The following is a 16,078-nucleotide window of genomic DNA, read 5'->3' as shown; positions in this document are numbered from 1 at the left end:
ATGAAGGGGATCAGTGGCTTTAGCAAAATGTAACATCCAGAGGCAAAGCTGGGTGTGATTATGTGACATTTTCCCCAAATCGTGCTTGGGAGATCCTGGACCCCCACTATTTTATATTGTCACTAGCAACGTGTGAGAGTTTCTTTTCCTCAACACCTCACCGACTTAGTATTATCAGGATTTGGTGTTTTCTTTTCCCCATTCGAATAGATGTATGACCTGAATTTTAAAAATCAAGTCCATGGGAGTGCCTAGGTGGCTGTCGGTTGATTTCCGCTCGGGTCATGATCCCAGGGTCATGGGATTGAACCCCGTGTCAGGCTCCTTGCCAACTGAGTGTGGAGCCTGCTTAAGATTCTCTCTCTCCCTCCCTCTGCCCCTCTCCTCTGCTCATGCTCTATCTCTATAAAATTAAATTAAATTAAATTAAATTAAATTAAATTAAATTAAAAAATCAGGTCAACTGAACCATGTCATTCCTCTACTTAAATCTTCTAGTGGCTCATATCACACTGAGAATAAAATTCAAGCCATTACACGGCCTATAGGGCTCTTCTTGCCCAGTTCCTCACAGCCCCTCTGACCCCTTCTTTCTCTGTTCTCCCTCTCCAGCTGCCCTGGTCTTCATGCTCTTCCTGAGACCTGCCAAAATGCCCCACCTCAGGGCTTTTGCCCTTGCTGGTTCTCGGGTCTGGAATGCTCTTTCCTTGGATTTTCACAGGGGCAGCTTCCTTCCTGACATTCCAGTATCAGATGTAAGCCACCTCTACAGAAGGGCCTTTTCTGGCCTTTCCATCTAATATTGCCCATCTTCCACCCCTACCTTCACATAACTCTCCATGTTACCTGGTTTTATTTTCTTCATGTCTCTCATCGTGATGTGAAATTATTTCAACTATTTATTATTTAAAAATTTTCTCTCTTTTAAAAGTTTCATCAAGGAACAATATACATATATTATAAGACATCTTATGTGTATAGCTCAATGAATTTTTACGTATGTACATGCATAGCTACTTCCTGTATCAGGACACAGAATGTTTCCAATGCTCCAGAGACTGTATCAGGACACAGAATGTTTCCAATGCTCCAGAGAGCTCCCTCTGCAGTTTCCTCCAAAGATAATCACTGTCCTGATTTCTATCTGATTTATTGTATTCATTTTGTCAGCTTTGGAACTTCATTTCAATGGAATCATAAGGTTTGCACTTTTATTTATTTTTTTTCAACGTTTATTTATTTTTGGGACAGAGAGAGACAGAGAATGAATGGGGGAGGGGCAGAGAGAGAGGGAGACACAGAATCGGAAACAGGCTCCAGGCTCCGAGCCATCAGCCCAGAGCCTGACACGGGGCTCGAACTCCCAGACCGCGAGATCGTGACCTGGCTGAAGTCGGACGCTTAACCGACTGCGCCACCCAGGCGCCCCAGGTTTGCACTCTTTTTGTCCAAATTCTTGCTCTGTCTCTCTCTCTCTCAAAAAATGAATAAACATTAAAAATTTTTAAATGAATGAATAAATAAATAAATAAGCCACAATTTATTTATCCATTTTTCTGATGATGGACCTGATGGTTGTTCCTGATTTGGAGCTTTTGGATAATGCTTCTATGAACATTTTTTCTCTAATGTTTATTCACTTTTCTTTTCTTTCTTTCTTTTTTTTTTTTTTTTTTTTTTTTTTTGAGAGACAGAGTGCGAGCAGGGGAGGGGCACAGAGAGAGGGAGACACAGAATCCAAAACAGATTCCGGGCTCTGAGCTGTCAGTACAGAGCCCAACACGGGGCTCTCGAACCCACAAACCATGAGACTGACCTGAGCTGAAGTTGGTCGCTCAACCGACTGAGCCACTCAGCCACCCCTGCTATGAACATTTTTATGCATATCTTTTTTTATTTTTTAACGTTTATTTATTTATTCTTTGAGACAGGGAGAGACAGCATGAATGGGGGAGGGGCAGAGAGCCAGGGAGACACAGAATCCGAAACAGGCCCCAGGCTCTGAGCTGTCAGCACAGAGCCTGACGCGGGGCTCGAACTCACTGGCCGCGAGATCATGACCTGAGCCGAAGTCGGATGCTTAACCGACTGAGCCACACAGGCGCCCCCATGCGTATCTTTTGACAGATACACACTCATTTCTCTTGGGGGTATGACTGAGAATGGATTGCTAGATCATAAGGTAGGATTATGCTTATCAGCTATTTATTCTTTTATGTGTGTGTTATTTTTCCCATTAGACTCCAAGTTCTGTTGAAGGTAGGAAACAAGCCTGTCTTGTTCACCACTGTATTTTCAGCATGTAACACAGTGTCTACCACATTGTAGGTGATCATTAAATATATGTTGAATAAATGAAACATCAGCTCAAAGTAAGTTATGGTGGAGCCAGAACTAGATCCAACTCCTCCTGACTTCCACCCTCTGCAAGCTGGGATTTAGGAGCCCAGCTGACTCAGAAGGAGACGAAGCTGCAGGTGCTCGGTTGGTTTCAGCATCCCGTTATTCTTTGAAGAGAAAGCACTCCCTCTCCCTCTCTTGGCCTGCATTGTCACAGCTTGAAATATTCTTTTGATTATGAGAACATTTCCCATTAAGTGTACATCTCCAGCTCTCCCCCAGGATTTATGAGCTCATAACTCCAGGATCTGTCACAATCAGTGTTACAAAAGTGTATCTGAATGTAATGAAATAATTCGATGAGAAACGTGGCAAGGAGACAGTCGGAATTTTCTCTTGCCTTACAAACCATCCCCAGGGGATGGGTGTATATAAATCAGCACCTCCCTTAATTAAGTAAAACATTTTAAGGAAAAAACAAATTAATTACCACTTCATGGCACCACCCCAACCGATTACCCAAACGGTTCACGTTCCATAAACCTTGCTTGAATGTAGAACTAATTATCGCTCTTTTGGTTTGTTTATACTTCCCAATACTGCAAAGATCTGTATTAAATGTGGGTGGTGTGGGATTTTTTTTTTTTTTTTTTGCACTTTCAAGATGATGTAAGTTGTCATAGAATTGAGAAGTAAGTTTTTGTTTTGTTTTGTTTTTTAAGCTGAAAACACAGGGTATATAGAATGTGGAGCGTCCAGAGGGTGAAATAGAAATAGTCTTGGGAGGGGCATGTGGATGGCTCAGTCAGTTGAGCTCTGACTTGATTTAGGCTCAGGTCATGATCTCCCAGTTCTTGAGTTCGAGCCCCACATCAGGACTCTCTCTCTCCCTCTCTCTCTGCCCCTCCCCCACTTGCTCTCTTTTGCTCTCTCTCTCAAAATAAATAAATAAACAGAAAAATTAAAAGAAAAAAGAAATGATCTTGGGGTGTTGCTAGAGAGGTGGGAAGAAGCCCGTGGGGGTATAGAATATGTGGAGTTTTGACCTGGATCAGTTAATGACTTGCTGTGCCATCTTGAGCAGGAACTGAATATCTCTGGTTTCCGTCTGGGTGGCTGAACATCTTTCATCCAGCCTCCTATCCCCACTATGAGCCCATGCCTCCTGGCATGTAGTCCCACTAAGACGTGAGAATCCTGTTATCTGTGAGCTATTGTCCAGCCTGACCTGATGTCCTTTCTAATGCTCCTTTCTGCTGACTCTGTCCTCACCCTTGCGCCATGGGCCAGACCCATTGTCTTTGATCCAGACAGATTCCTGTGGCCAGGGCATCTGTTAACTATGCTTCATCTATTCCCATCCCCAAGTCCCTGCCCATCCTGGCCTCTTGCATCTGGTTCTCTTCTGACAGATCCAGTTGCCTGATGAAGCAGGCTGCCCAGGCCTAGTCTTGGCTCCTCTGGGGTGCGTGTGTGTGTGTGTGGGAAGAGGGGTCGCTATGGCATCAAACATGGCTGGCCCTGAGAAACCCCCTCCAGCTGTGTTCCTTGTTCTAAGTCCAGAGCCACGTGCCCGCTCCTTGTGGGGAGAAAGCCAAACCCTTACCTACCCTCGCATCTCTGCCACTTGCTTTGGATGTCCATGCACGCTGTAGACACTCAATCACTGTTGAGTCACCATCTGAATTTCAGTGAAAGACGTGCATACCACAAAGATATAATCATCTAGCTCTTCAAAGCATTTTTATTAAGGTATGGTTGCACACAGTAAAGTACATGCATTATAAATGTATGACCCAATGAATTTTTACTTTGTGTAGACCCACATAATCCCCACCTAGGTCAAGACACAGAATATTTCCAGCACCGCCCCCCCCCCGAAGTTTCCTTCACAGTCAATACCTCAAAGTGAACCATTATTCTGACTTGTGTCACCAAAGATTGGTTTTGTCTATTCTTGAATTTCTTATAAACGCAATCACCTGGTATCTAGTTTTGTGTGCGTGTTTCTGGCTTCTTTTGCTCATTTGCTGTGTCTGTGAGATTCATCCTCAACACAGAGAGCAGTATTTTTGAACCCTTTTTTAAGATTAAAAATTCAAAAAGTGATTACTCTAGTGATTGCTGGTTGTTGGTATCTAGTCTGACAGTATGTCAAATGCCTTTTTTTTAATGCCTTTTTAAAAAAAATTTTTTAACGTTTATTTATTTTTGAGAGAGAGAGAGAGAGAGAGAGAGAGAGAGAGAGAGACAGAGCATGAACAGGGAGGGTCAGAGAGAGAGGGAGACACAGAATCTGAAGCAGGCTCCAGGCTCCGAGCTGTCAGCACAGAGCCCGACATGGGGCTCGAACCCACGAACCGTGAGATCATGACCTGAGCAGAAATCGGGCATTTAACTGACTGAGCCACCCAGGTGCCCCTCAAATGCCTTTTTAAAAATAACCAAATGCCAAGATATTTGCGGACCTAATGTTGCCCTGATGGTATGTACCCCCCCCACCAAAAGGAGTAATTTAGATCTTGAGAGTACTCAAGTGCATCCAAGTTCCAAATGGAGCAGGGGTGAGTTTGATTAAGAAAGCATCTGACTGCATTCGTTCCCTCTTGAGAACCTTCCAGGGCATCTTTTTGTTGCTTTCATTTTTATTTCCTAGGTTACTGGAGAGGTCGAGTGTCTTTTCTTGGGATCATTTGTCATCTATGTTCCCGCATATCCTGCAGGGACCTTCTCTGGAGGACTGGAGGAGTTGGGAGGTTGGAGGTTGCCTCCTCTGCGGGACTGGGAGAAAGCGTGAGAATGACCTGGACGCCCCTTTTGAGCTTGTCTCCAAAAGGGCCACTCACCCCTGGATCCAAGGAAAATCAGTGCTGAGGGAAGGTGGGGGAGAGTCATGCTCCACTCTCTCTCAGGTCAGACTCAGACATTGCCTGTTGCCACAGAACCCTCAGTATCAAGCCTCACCTTTAGCCCTGAGAGTGTCTTAGCAGTTGACGTCTGGAGTCACACTAGAGGCTCCAATCTAGCAGGTCTAGGGTGGATCCAGAAATCTGATATTTTATTCTTTATTTTATTTTCTAAAAAGATTTTATTTTTAAGCAATCTCTACACACAACGTGGGTCTCAAACTTACAACCCCGAGATCAAGAGTCCCATACTCTACCGACTGAGCCAGCCAGGTGCCCCAATCTGACATTGTAAAGCTCTCCAAGTGATTCCCTGGAATGGTCTGGAGCCAAACTGCTTGAATTTTGATTCCAGCTCTGCCTGTTATCACTGTGACCTCAGGCAAGTGATGCGCCATAATTTCCTCATCTGTGCAATGGGGATAATAGTAGTATTGATAGAACTAATTGTGTTAATGCACTAATGCTTATACAGCACTTAGGCGAGTACCTGGCAGAAAGTAAACCCTCAAGAAGAGTTGGCCACCACCTGTACCATCACCACCATCATCATCATCATCATCATCATCATCATCATCTACAGTAGTACCACTGCTTTACTCTTTCCCTTTACACATGGGGAAACTGAGGACCAGAGAGGGGCACTGGCTTCTCCAAGATCACACGGTGAACCACAGGCAGCTCTGCCTTGGGGCTGCGTTCCCTCGGCTGCCCACATAGCCAGCTAGGATGAAGGAGACCAGCCGGGTCCCCTCTTTTTCTCCTCTTTCTGGGCCTGGGTGGGGCTGGGAAGACCTGGGGCACCTCTGGATTTCCAAAGTTAGAACCAATATCTTTGACCTGTATCAAATCCTGCCAATTCCACCTTGACAATGTCTTTGGAATCCAAGCTCCCTGCCACACCTGAGGCCAGGTCACCATCATCTTGCCTGGACAACTGCGCTAGTCCCTCTCCGGTCTTCCTGTTGCCACTTTATGCCCTCCGCTTCATTCTAGAAACACACCGGTCCCCCAGAGCAATTGCTCTAAATCACAGACCAAATTGTGTCACATCCTTGCTTAAAGCTATCCAAGCTAGGGGCAGCTGGGTGGCTCAGTTGGTTAAGCGTCTGACTCTTGGTTTTGGCTCAGGTCATAATGTCATGGTTCGTGGGTTTGAGCCCCACATAGGGCTCCATGTTGCCAGTGTGGAGCCTGCCAGCATGGAGAGAGGAGAGGATTCTTTCTCTGTCTGTCTCTGCCTCCAAATAAATAAATAAAATAAACTTAAAAATAAATAACTAAAGTAGTCAGACTCGTAGAAACAGAGTAGAATGGTAGTTCCTCAGGGCTTGAGGAAGGGCAAAATGGGGAGTTGTTGTTTGATGGATAGAGAGTTTCGATTTTGCAAAATGAAAAAGTTCTAGAAATCGTTTGCACAACAATATGAATATAGTTAATACCACTGAATTGTACACTTAAAAATGGTTAAGATAGGGATGGCTGGCTGACTCAGTTGGTAGAGCACGTGACTCGTGATCTCTGGGTCATGAATTCGAGCCCCACGTTGGGTGTAAAGATTGTTTTAAAAAAAAAATCTTAGGGGCGCCTGGGTGGCTCAGCCGGTTAAGCGTCCGCCTTCGGCTCAGGTCATGATCTTACGGTCTGTGAGTTCGAGCCCCGTGTCGGGCTCTGTGCTGACATCTCAGAGCCTGGTGCCCATTTCAGATTCTGTGTCTCCCTCTCTCTCTGCCCCTCCCCTGTTCACGCTCTGTCTCTCTCTGTCTCAAAAATAAATAAACGTTAAAAAAAAATTTTTAAAAAATCTTTAAAAAAGTGGTTAAGATGGTACTTTTTTAAAAAGATTTTATTTTTAACTAATCTCTACATCCAATGTGGGGCTCCAGGAAAAATCAACGCCCAGGGTGTGGGCCCCTGACACTTTTAATATCACTACCACCACTGCCTTAGCTACCATTTAACAAGGACTCGCTATGTGCTGAACACCATGCCAACCAAGCTATTTGCATCATTATTGTAGTTAATCTTTTTTTTTTTTTTTTTTTAATTTTTTTTTTCAACGTTTATTTATTTTTGGGACAGAGAGAGACAGAGCATGAACAGGGGAGGGGCAGAGAGAGAGGGAGACACAGAATCGGAAACAGGCTCCAGGCTCTGAGCCATCAGCCCAGAGCCTGACGCGGGGCTCGAACTCACAGACCGCGAGATCGTGACCTGGCTGAAGTCGGACGCTTAACCGACTGCGCCACCCAGGCGCCCCTATTGTAGTTAATCTTCATGATAAACCTGTATCATCCCCAATTTACAGATGAGGAAACTGAGGCTCACAGACGAAAGGTATCATGACCGAGATCACACAACGTAAACTGTGGCCCTGAGACTTAAACCTTCCTAATGCCAGAGAAAAGCTTTTAACCACTCAACTGTATTTCCCATACACACCTAAATTACTGCATTGAGTCCATGTATTGATTATTTTTCTGCCTCCCCAATTAGGGAAGGGTTGTGTCTTTGCCATCCTGCTTCCTACGCACCGTGTCTTGCCCAGGGCCCAGCACAGAGGGGGTGCTCATTTTGTGGGAGTTTTGTTGCACGTCCTTGAGTAAGTAGGTGTCAGTGCTATAGCTCCCCTAATTCCACAGCTTCTATTTCCCTCCAGGAATTGGCAGATTGGCGATTGCAAAAGAAACATTCTTAGCTGATCAATAAATAATAATGTTGGAGAATTTAAAATAAGAATCTGGATTATTAAAGTTACAAATCTTTGGTCTTTATACCTTTAATAAAACATGCATCTATTAATAATGGATACTAGTTCTGGCCTGCTTATGCTGAAAAGGGGAAAAAAATGACCAGTCGAAAGATGCTAATATTTTTTCTCCTTAGCGGACTTGGGTGCCAACTGCTTTGCTGACAAATTGCTCATCATTTAAAAAGGTTTAAAAATTTTAACAGCATGAAAGGGAAATTAAGGATGAGATGTTCAGCCTTGGGGTCCCTTAGTAAGAGATTGTTCCTTCTGGAGACATCTCTTTCCTAGGCTTTGATGGGCCCGCCTCTGCTGGCTCCTCTCCTTGTCCTCTCGCTACCCCTTGTCCATCTCGCTACCCCAACCTCTTCCCTGTTCCCTCTCCTCTCCCCTCCCCTCATCACTCCTCTCTCCCTCCTCACCTCTCCTCCCCTTGCCTCTCCTCTCCTCTCCTCTCCTTACTTAACTTCCCTTGCCCTGAGTGACCTCACCCACTCCTGTGACTAGTCATCATCTTTGATCACTAGTCATCATCTTTGCATGAAGGCAAGTCACTCAGTAGTAGAGAAAGTCAAAGAGGTAACAAAAGGACAGACCATGTGGGGCCTTGTAGGCCACGTAGTACTTTGGCTTTTACTCCAAGCATGATGGTGCCACTGCAGGAGCAGAGGAAGGCACAATATGACTTATGGCTCATAAGAAATGTCTTTGGAGACTACGAGTAAAATAGACTGGAGGGTGAGAGGGGCAGGAGCAGGAAAAGCATTTAGGAGAACATTGTCATGATCCAGGAAAGAGATGACGGTAGTTTGGAATAAAGTGGGGGCAGTGAGGAGGTGTCAAGTGGTGGGGTACAGGATGTATTTTATATTTTAAAGTAGAGGCCATAGGGTTTGCTGATGGATTAGAGGAGGGGTTATGAAAAAAAGAGAAAGGAGTCAAGGATTCCCCCCGAGGGTTTTGGTCTGAGTAACCAAAAGGGGGAAGTTTTCATTTTCTGAGATGGGGAAGGATGTGGGTGGAATAGGTTTGAGGATAAAGACCTTAGTCTTGGATGTGCTTCATTTGAGATGCCTATTGGATATAATTATATAGACTGAATTTTGCCCCCTTAAAATCCATGTTTTTTTAAGTTTATTTCTTTCTTTTGAGAGAGAGAGAGAGAGAGAGAGAAAGAGAGAGAGAGAGAGAGCATGCAAGTGGTAGGGGGTGGAGAGAGAATCCCAGGCAGGCTCTGTACTGGGGCTTGATCCCACAAACTGTGACATCACGACCTCAGCTGAAACCAAGAGTCCGATGCTTAACTGGCTGAGCCATCCAGGTGCCCCCAAATCCATGTTTTGTTTTTGTTTTTAAGTGAGCTCTACACCCAACATGGGGCTTGAACTCACAACTTTGAGATCAAGAGTCACGTGCTGTAACAATTGAGCCAGCCAGGTGCCCCTAAAATCCACGCTCATTGTGACTATATTGGAGATAGGGACTTTAAGGAAGTAATTAAGGTTAAATGAGGTCAAAAGGATAGGGCCTTAATCCAGTAGACTGGTGTCCTTATAAGAAAAGAGACACCCAGAGATCTCGCTCCTCACACACACACAGGAAATACCATTTGAGGATGTAGCAAGAAGGTGACTATGTATAAGCCAGGAAGAGAGGTCTCATCAGAAACCAACCCTGCTGGCACCTTGATCTTGGACTTCAGCCTCCAGAACTGGAAGAAAATAAATATATGTTGTTTAAGCTGGCAGTCTGTGGTATCTAGTTATGGCAGCCCAAGTTGACTAATACAGGAGTCTAAGATGAGATGTAAAATTGGCAGTTGAGCATACAGGTTCAAAATTTAGGAGAAAGACCCCAGCTATAGATATAGATTTGGGCATGATCATCAAGGAGATGGTCTTTAAAGTGAGCTTAGATTGCCAATGAAGGTGATGTCACAGAGATGAGAACATGACAAAGGGCCAAACTCTATGACCTTCCCATGTTTAGAGGCTGGGGAGATGAGGCAAAATCAACAAAGACTGAGAAGTTGCCAGTGATATGGGAGGGAAACCAAGAGCTTAAATGGTCCCGGGAGCCAGATAAAGAAAGAGAGAATGGTCATCTATGTCCAGTGATACTGATGGGATAAGTAAGGTGAAAAATGAGGATTGACCATTGGATTTAGCAACATGAAGGTTACTGGTGACTTCAACAAGAGAATTGGATTTAGTTTTGGGTCCCCTGATGGTAAAATCAAAAAAGGAAACCCAATAGATTCCATGACTGTCATTATCTTCCAGAAATGAACCTACCAATTATTCAAGCCAACTTTTTCTGGGAATTTATCATGCAAATTGGGTACTATAATGAATCTTGTCAACAACAGTTGAAGGTTTTTTTCCTCTGTTCCTTCTCACAATTTGAGTCAGGTACAAGTGGCAGTCTTATGTATCCATTCCAGTCCGGTTATGGAGGGGTCCCCGAGTTAAAGGTATATGGAGAAACTTCACGTAGCAACCCAACACAAGGGCACAGAGGAAGGAGTGACTGCCTGCCTCGGAAGCTGAGAAAGAGGCAATGCCATCGAGATGGGCTTTGAGAAGATAAATAGGAATTCTCAAAGAGAAAAAGAGGACAAATGACATTTTACACACAGGAAACAACATGTGCAAATTCTAGCATGTGCTTTCACTTTAAAAGTTTTTCCTTTTTCCCCTATTTTTCTAATTTCGTTTAGAAACACACACACACCCCTATTTTCACAAACACACCATATAACTGTTAGAACTCTTGGGCAACTGATAGAAAACTCACCTTAAAATGGCTTAAATAAAAGCAACTTTTTGGTTCACGCAATCAAAAAGTCCAATGGTAAATTTAAGACATGGCTAAACTTTGGGGTCCAAACAGTGATACTATAATTTGGTGTCTTTCCATCATATGACTCAGCCTTCCTCCATGCTGGATTGGCAGTTCACATGTGCCATGATAGCCGTCAACAATCCTAAGCCTAAATCATTCCAGGGGAATTGAACAGAGAGAGTCTCTGTTGTACCTCGTTGGCTCTGATTGGGTCAGCTGGCTCTCCCTGAATGAAACACTGTGGTCAGGGGATTGCGATGCTCTGATTTCTATAGCTGAGGCAAAAGCCCACCCCTAGCACCAAGGTGGAATCAACTTTGTCTAAAGCACGGGGACTGAGATCCAGGAGGGACAGAGCTACCAAAGGAAAAACTTGTTGCCAAAGAAGGTTGAGTGGACCTTTGGCCACAAAAGGTTTGTACGTCCACTTCTATGGAGTGCGATGCTGAGGATCTCCCTGAGATACTAGAATCCTACCTATTGTGTGGACACTTAGGCCTTGATGATTGAATAGCCCTCAGAGCAGTGGAGCCTGCAGGACTGTGCTGGGAGGTACAAGAAAGGGAAAGGCCAAGAAATGTAGCTGGTGTGGGGCTTAGCAGTCATCACACTTTCTCACTGGAGAAGCATATGACACCAGAAAGGGTCAGGAACTTGTCTGAGGCCATAGCAAGCTGAAGGAGAGTTGGGATTCGAACTCCGCTGTAGGGAGACCAGAACAAGGCTCTGTCTGTGTGTCTGGCAGCTGTCACATTCATTAGCTCCCTGACATCTATCTCCTTGTTTCTTTGTATATTTTTACAAGGTTGTTAATTACCAGCCATAAAGCTCAGCAAACATTTTGATAGGCTTTAAAAGCTCATGAAAACAACATTACATTTTAAGGCATGGTTTCCTAATTAATCTAATTAACTGTCAGCTTCACATCCTGCTGGTTTCCAGACAAGGCGAGCTGTGCTTCTCAACTTCTGTTTCAGCCCCATGATCACAGCCCTTGAGCTAGGAAACTAGCCAACATGTGGCCTGAGGTGTGGGTTGTCTGAAGCAGTGTTTAGATGGTCAGGCTTGTTTTGGCTTATTTCCTTGGATGATCTGTTTCTAGGATGAATAGATCTCCAGTGGCTGGAGATGCCCTAGATTAGAGCAAACACATGGATGACTGGTCACCTCAGCTTGGAACCATCTCAGAAGGTCAAGGTTCAGATAACTTTGGGGTGCCTTCCCCATTGATGCCCCCTTTGCAGAGATCTGTCCTCACGCACAGTGCAGGCCATGTGGCCCTGCTTCCCCCCCACAGCTGATTGGACTGAGACGGACACCTCACCCAAAGATGGCTCAGTCACTTCTGGCCCGTGGCCTGGCTTGAAAAGATGAACTGGGCCAACCAGAGGCAAGTCTGCAGGTGGAGAAACAGAAACAGAAAAGGGTGACTTAGTTTGCTTGCGCCACCATAGCAAAGTTCCACAGACTGGGTGGCTTAAACAACAGAAATTTATTTCTCACGTTCTGGAGGCTAGAAGTTAAAGTTCAAGGCACTGGCAGGGTTCGTTTCTCCTGAGGCCTCTCTCTCTGGCTTGTAGGTGGCCACCTTCTCTCTGTGTCCTCACATGGTCTTTTCTCTGTGTGTGTACATCCCTGGGTGTGCCCAAATTTCCTCTTACAAGGACACCAGTCAGATTGGATTAGAGCTCATGCAAACAGCCTCATTTTAACTTAATCACCTCTTCAAAGACCCTTTCTCCAAATACAATCACTTTCTAAGGAACTGGGGTCTAGGGCTTCAACATACAAAGTTTAGGAGGACATAATTCAGCCATGACAAAGGGCAAGCCCTAGTGATGAAAATTTACATAGTATTTGGCTGGGGCAAGGGGGCAGCCATGACTGGTGCACCGTCCATAACTGTGAGATCCCCTGCTCGACACCCTGAACACTGTTTAGTACAAACTCCTGGGACCTGCCACCTCCTGCCTTTTATCTGGCTGCTTTCTGCTGAAGGCATGGTCACAGGCGTACAGGAAAAGCCAGAGTACCAGAGGGTGAATGCCCAGGGTGCAGTCCTCTACCAATGACTGATTGCAATTGAGGGATGAATTCTGCAGTGCTCTTACTCCTTGGGTGGGTTAACCCTGACTCATGTTCTACACCATATCCAGAGTTTTCTGGTAGGATTGAGATCCTGTTGCACAATAGTAACTGGCTGATCATGCTTCCTTCCCTTCCTTTCTCTCACTTTCCACTCCCTGACCAGCATTTGTTGGTGTGCCTCTCAAGTAAACTGCTTGCACTTGGATCCTTGTTTCAAGGTCTGCTGCTGAGGGAATGCAAACAAACTTAGGTGGCATGTGGACATTATATGAAAATAGGAGCAGGAGCAAGCTGACCAAAGAAAAGAGGAAAGAGAAAGATTGGGCCCGAAGAGGGGGAAAATGTACCTGTGTTACCAAGGTTCAAGTTCTGGTCCCTATGAGCACTGCCCTGCATTTATCCCTCTTGGCTTTCCAAGTGGTCATAAAGTGGGATGTTAGGTGTTCTGGGACATAAAATAATTTAGTCACTTCCCTATCCAAATGTAGCAGAGTCTCTTGGACTCTTCTAGAAGCTTCCCTCTGAAATGTGCAGTTATAATGAAGTTGGTACCTCTTACTCTGGGGAATTGTGCTACGAAGGACATTATGCCTTAAATATGCATAAATATGCATATGCATAAATATGCCCCTCAAAGTTAACCCTTGGTTTGCAAAGCTGAAGCTGGGGATGAGTTGGGAAAATTTGCATATGGGCCAGGAGTTACCTGGGAGGTCAGAAACCGAGGCCCTATGCCCTTTTCTTTTGAGATAAAACATGATCATAACCTTTCTGGTTGATTGGGATGGGCCCAATCGAGGCTCCTGAAAGAAAGAACATAAAGACACACAGGGAAAATGACCATAAATGCAAAGGGAATCTGTACTGGTGACTCATGTTCTACCAGCTCTTAGGTTGTGGGGATTTAATTTCAGTAGCTTTTGGAACTGGTCTGGGGAAGGATGGCTAACTGAGGAAGCATGGGTCCTTTTTGTAAAGAAATCCAATCCTGTTACTTTGAAGTTTCCCTACTGTCTTCCTTTTTTTTACCCGTGACCTTGGGCATGTTATTTTGCCTTCTTCAGCAGAGCTGAGTATCAAGCTGAAGGGTTAAGATCAGACCCTACCTAGAAAGTGAGATCTGAGAGTCTGAAGTCTTGCAGGAAAATAAGAATACGATCATAAACTACATTTCTAAAACCCAAACACTCGACTCTTTAATTCTTCCTACTTCCTATGCAAATTCTTTAGGTTTTTCAGCCCTATAATGGGTATGTGGGGTATGTACTATATTCCTTCTAGGAATGAAAGGGGGGAGTCAAGCCATCAGGGGCAGGGTCTGGAGTCAGAGAGGAGTGGGGGGGCAGTTGACTTCTGGGCTAGAGGTGTTCTCAATACAGGGTGCCACAGTCACCAATGAGGTGCACCCCAAGTGCACCTTTGTCTTTTCAGACAAAGGAGTCTGAAAAGAGGAATGTAGCCCTTGGGTCAGTGATAGCATGATATTTACAATGATAATGATGAACAGTGTGAACACGATAACCATCGTAAAATCTTCTGTTTACAGATGAGAAAACCTTGCCACCCTCAGTAGGGCTGAATGTCAGTTCTAAGAAGCAAAATGAGACCCTAAAAAATATGATTTGTCAGAAAGTAGGAAGATGAGGAACAGATTGGGAAATGCGAGTCCTATTTGGGTCATGGCCAAGCCTTGAACACTTTAGGGGTATCAGAAGCCAACCTGGGGGTGGGGTTGGCTCTGGGAAAGGGCTAGTTTTGGTGGCCTGAGGCCCAACAGGATTGTCCTTCCAGTAGTTTCTATTCTTCATTATCTAGCACTTCATGGCCCCTACCCTGCTTCGCACTCCCCTAGTGAATTTAAATAGGTACCCTCAAAACTGTAAAATTAGGGCTGGTTCTCCCTCCCTTTTGTCTACTCACCTTCAAGAATTTAATGAGCTTGTCTAGGGTAAAATGTATTATTCAAGCCCAATGCTGGTGGTATCACTGAGGAAGTAAATCCTAAACTAATAGAAGTTGAGTGTAATGTAAAATAGCAATTGATCTGTCGCAGTAAGAAAAATTAACAAACTGCTGTTCAAATATTTATTAGCAGGAGAAACTGGACAGATATCCTTATTCTTTAACTGGAGGCAATTGAAACTCAGGGAATTGTCTTGTCCTAAATGGGAGAGTTAGCTCAGAAATAATTACAGGGTCTGAGAGGACCAGATCCATCCCTAGGGGTTGGGGAGGGGTGAGACCTGTGGTCCCCTAGGCAGGTCAGAATAGGGGACAATGTCTCCAGATGCTTCTTCTCCCCTCCCCCCTCAATAAAATCAGATTATGGATGTTCATCCTGAAGTGACTGTCATCAGCTCACCTCTGTGACATGTGTAGGGGGAGTTCTGGCTCCTCCTCCATCTAGGAGCTCAGTCCTAAACCTCAGCCTTGACCTCCCTACCATTCTCCTGCCTCTATGTTCCTTTCATTCACCCACTTTCTGACAGCCTTGGCAGTTAGTGACTATTTTGGATATTTCCCTACAAATGCTCAGCCTCTCCCATAGGCATCACCAACCACCTGTCCTCTTCCATCATTGACCTACATAAAGATGACTGTAAAGTCTGGCATCTGGAAGAAAAGACTAGTTTTCTTTCCAACTAAGGGAAATTGCCTCCAAAGACAGCCATCGTGAAAATTAATAAAGGGAAATCTTGTTTAAAATGGAATCAGGAGGGGCACCTGGCCGGCTCAGTCAGTAGAACATGTGACTCTGATCTTAGGGTTGTGAGTTTAAGCCCCACCTTGGGCCTGGAGCCTACATAAAAAAAACAAAACAAAACAAAGCAAAACTAACTAACTAACTAACTAACTAACTAACTAACTAACTAACTAACTAACTAACTAACTAAATAAAATGAAATCAGGAGACCTGGACGGGGAGCTCTTGTGCCCTCTCACCTGTGGTCAATTGCAGACTCAACAGGAAGAGATAGGCTTTGCACCTGGATACTACTTCCCTATCCACTCTCTGGCTTTCCTCCTGCAACAGCCCAGCCAATGAGAAACAGTCACAGCTCAGCCAATGAAAAGCCACTATACTTGGAACTCCAGTTTACCCCAATGGACTTTTTGTTTATAACAGCCCCTTTTCTCTATAAAAGAGCAT

The sequence above is a fragment of the Felis catus genome, chromosome A3 (genome assembly GCF_018350175.1).
Source record: "Felis catus isolate Fca126 chromosome A3, F.catus_Fca126_mat1.0, whole genome shotgun sequence".
In the NCBI taxonomy this organism is placed as follows: Eukaryota; Metazoa; Chordata; class Mammalia; order Carnivora; family Felidae; genus Felis; species Felis catus.
Note: the sequence above shows the minus strand (reverse complement) of the source record.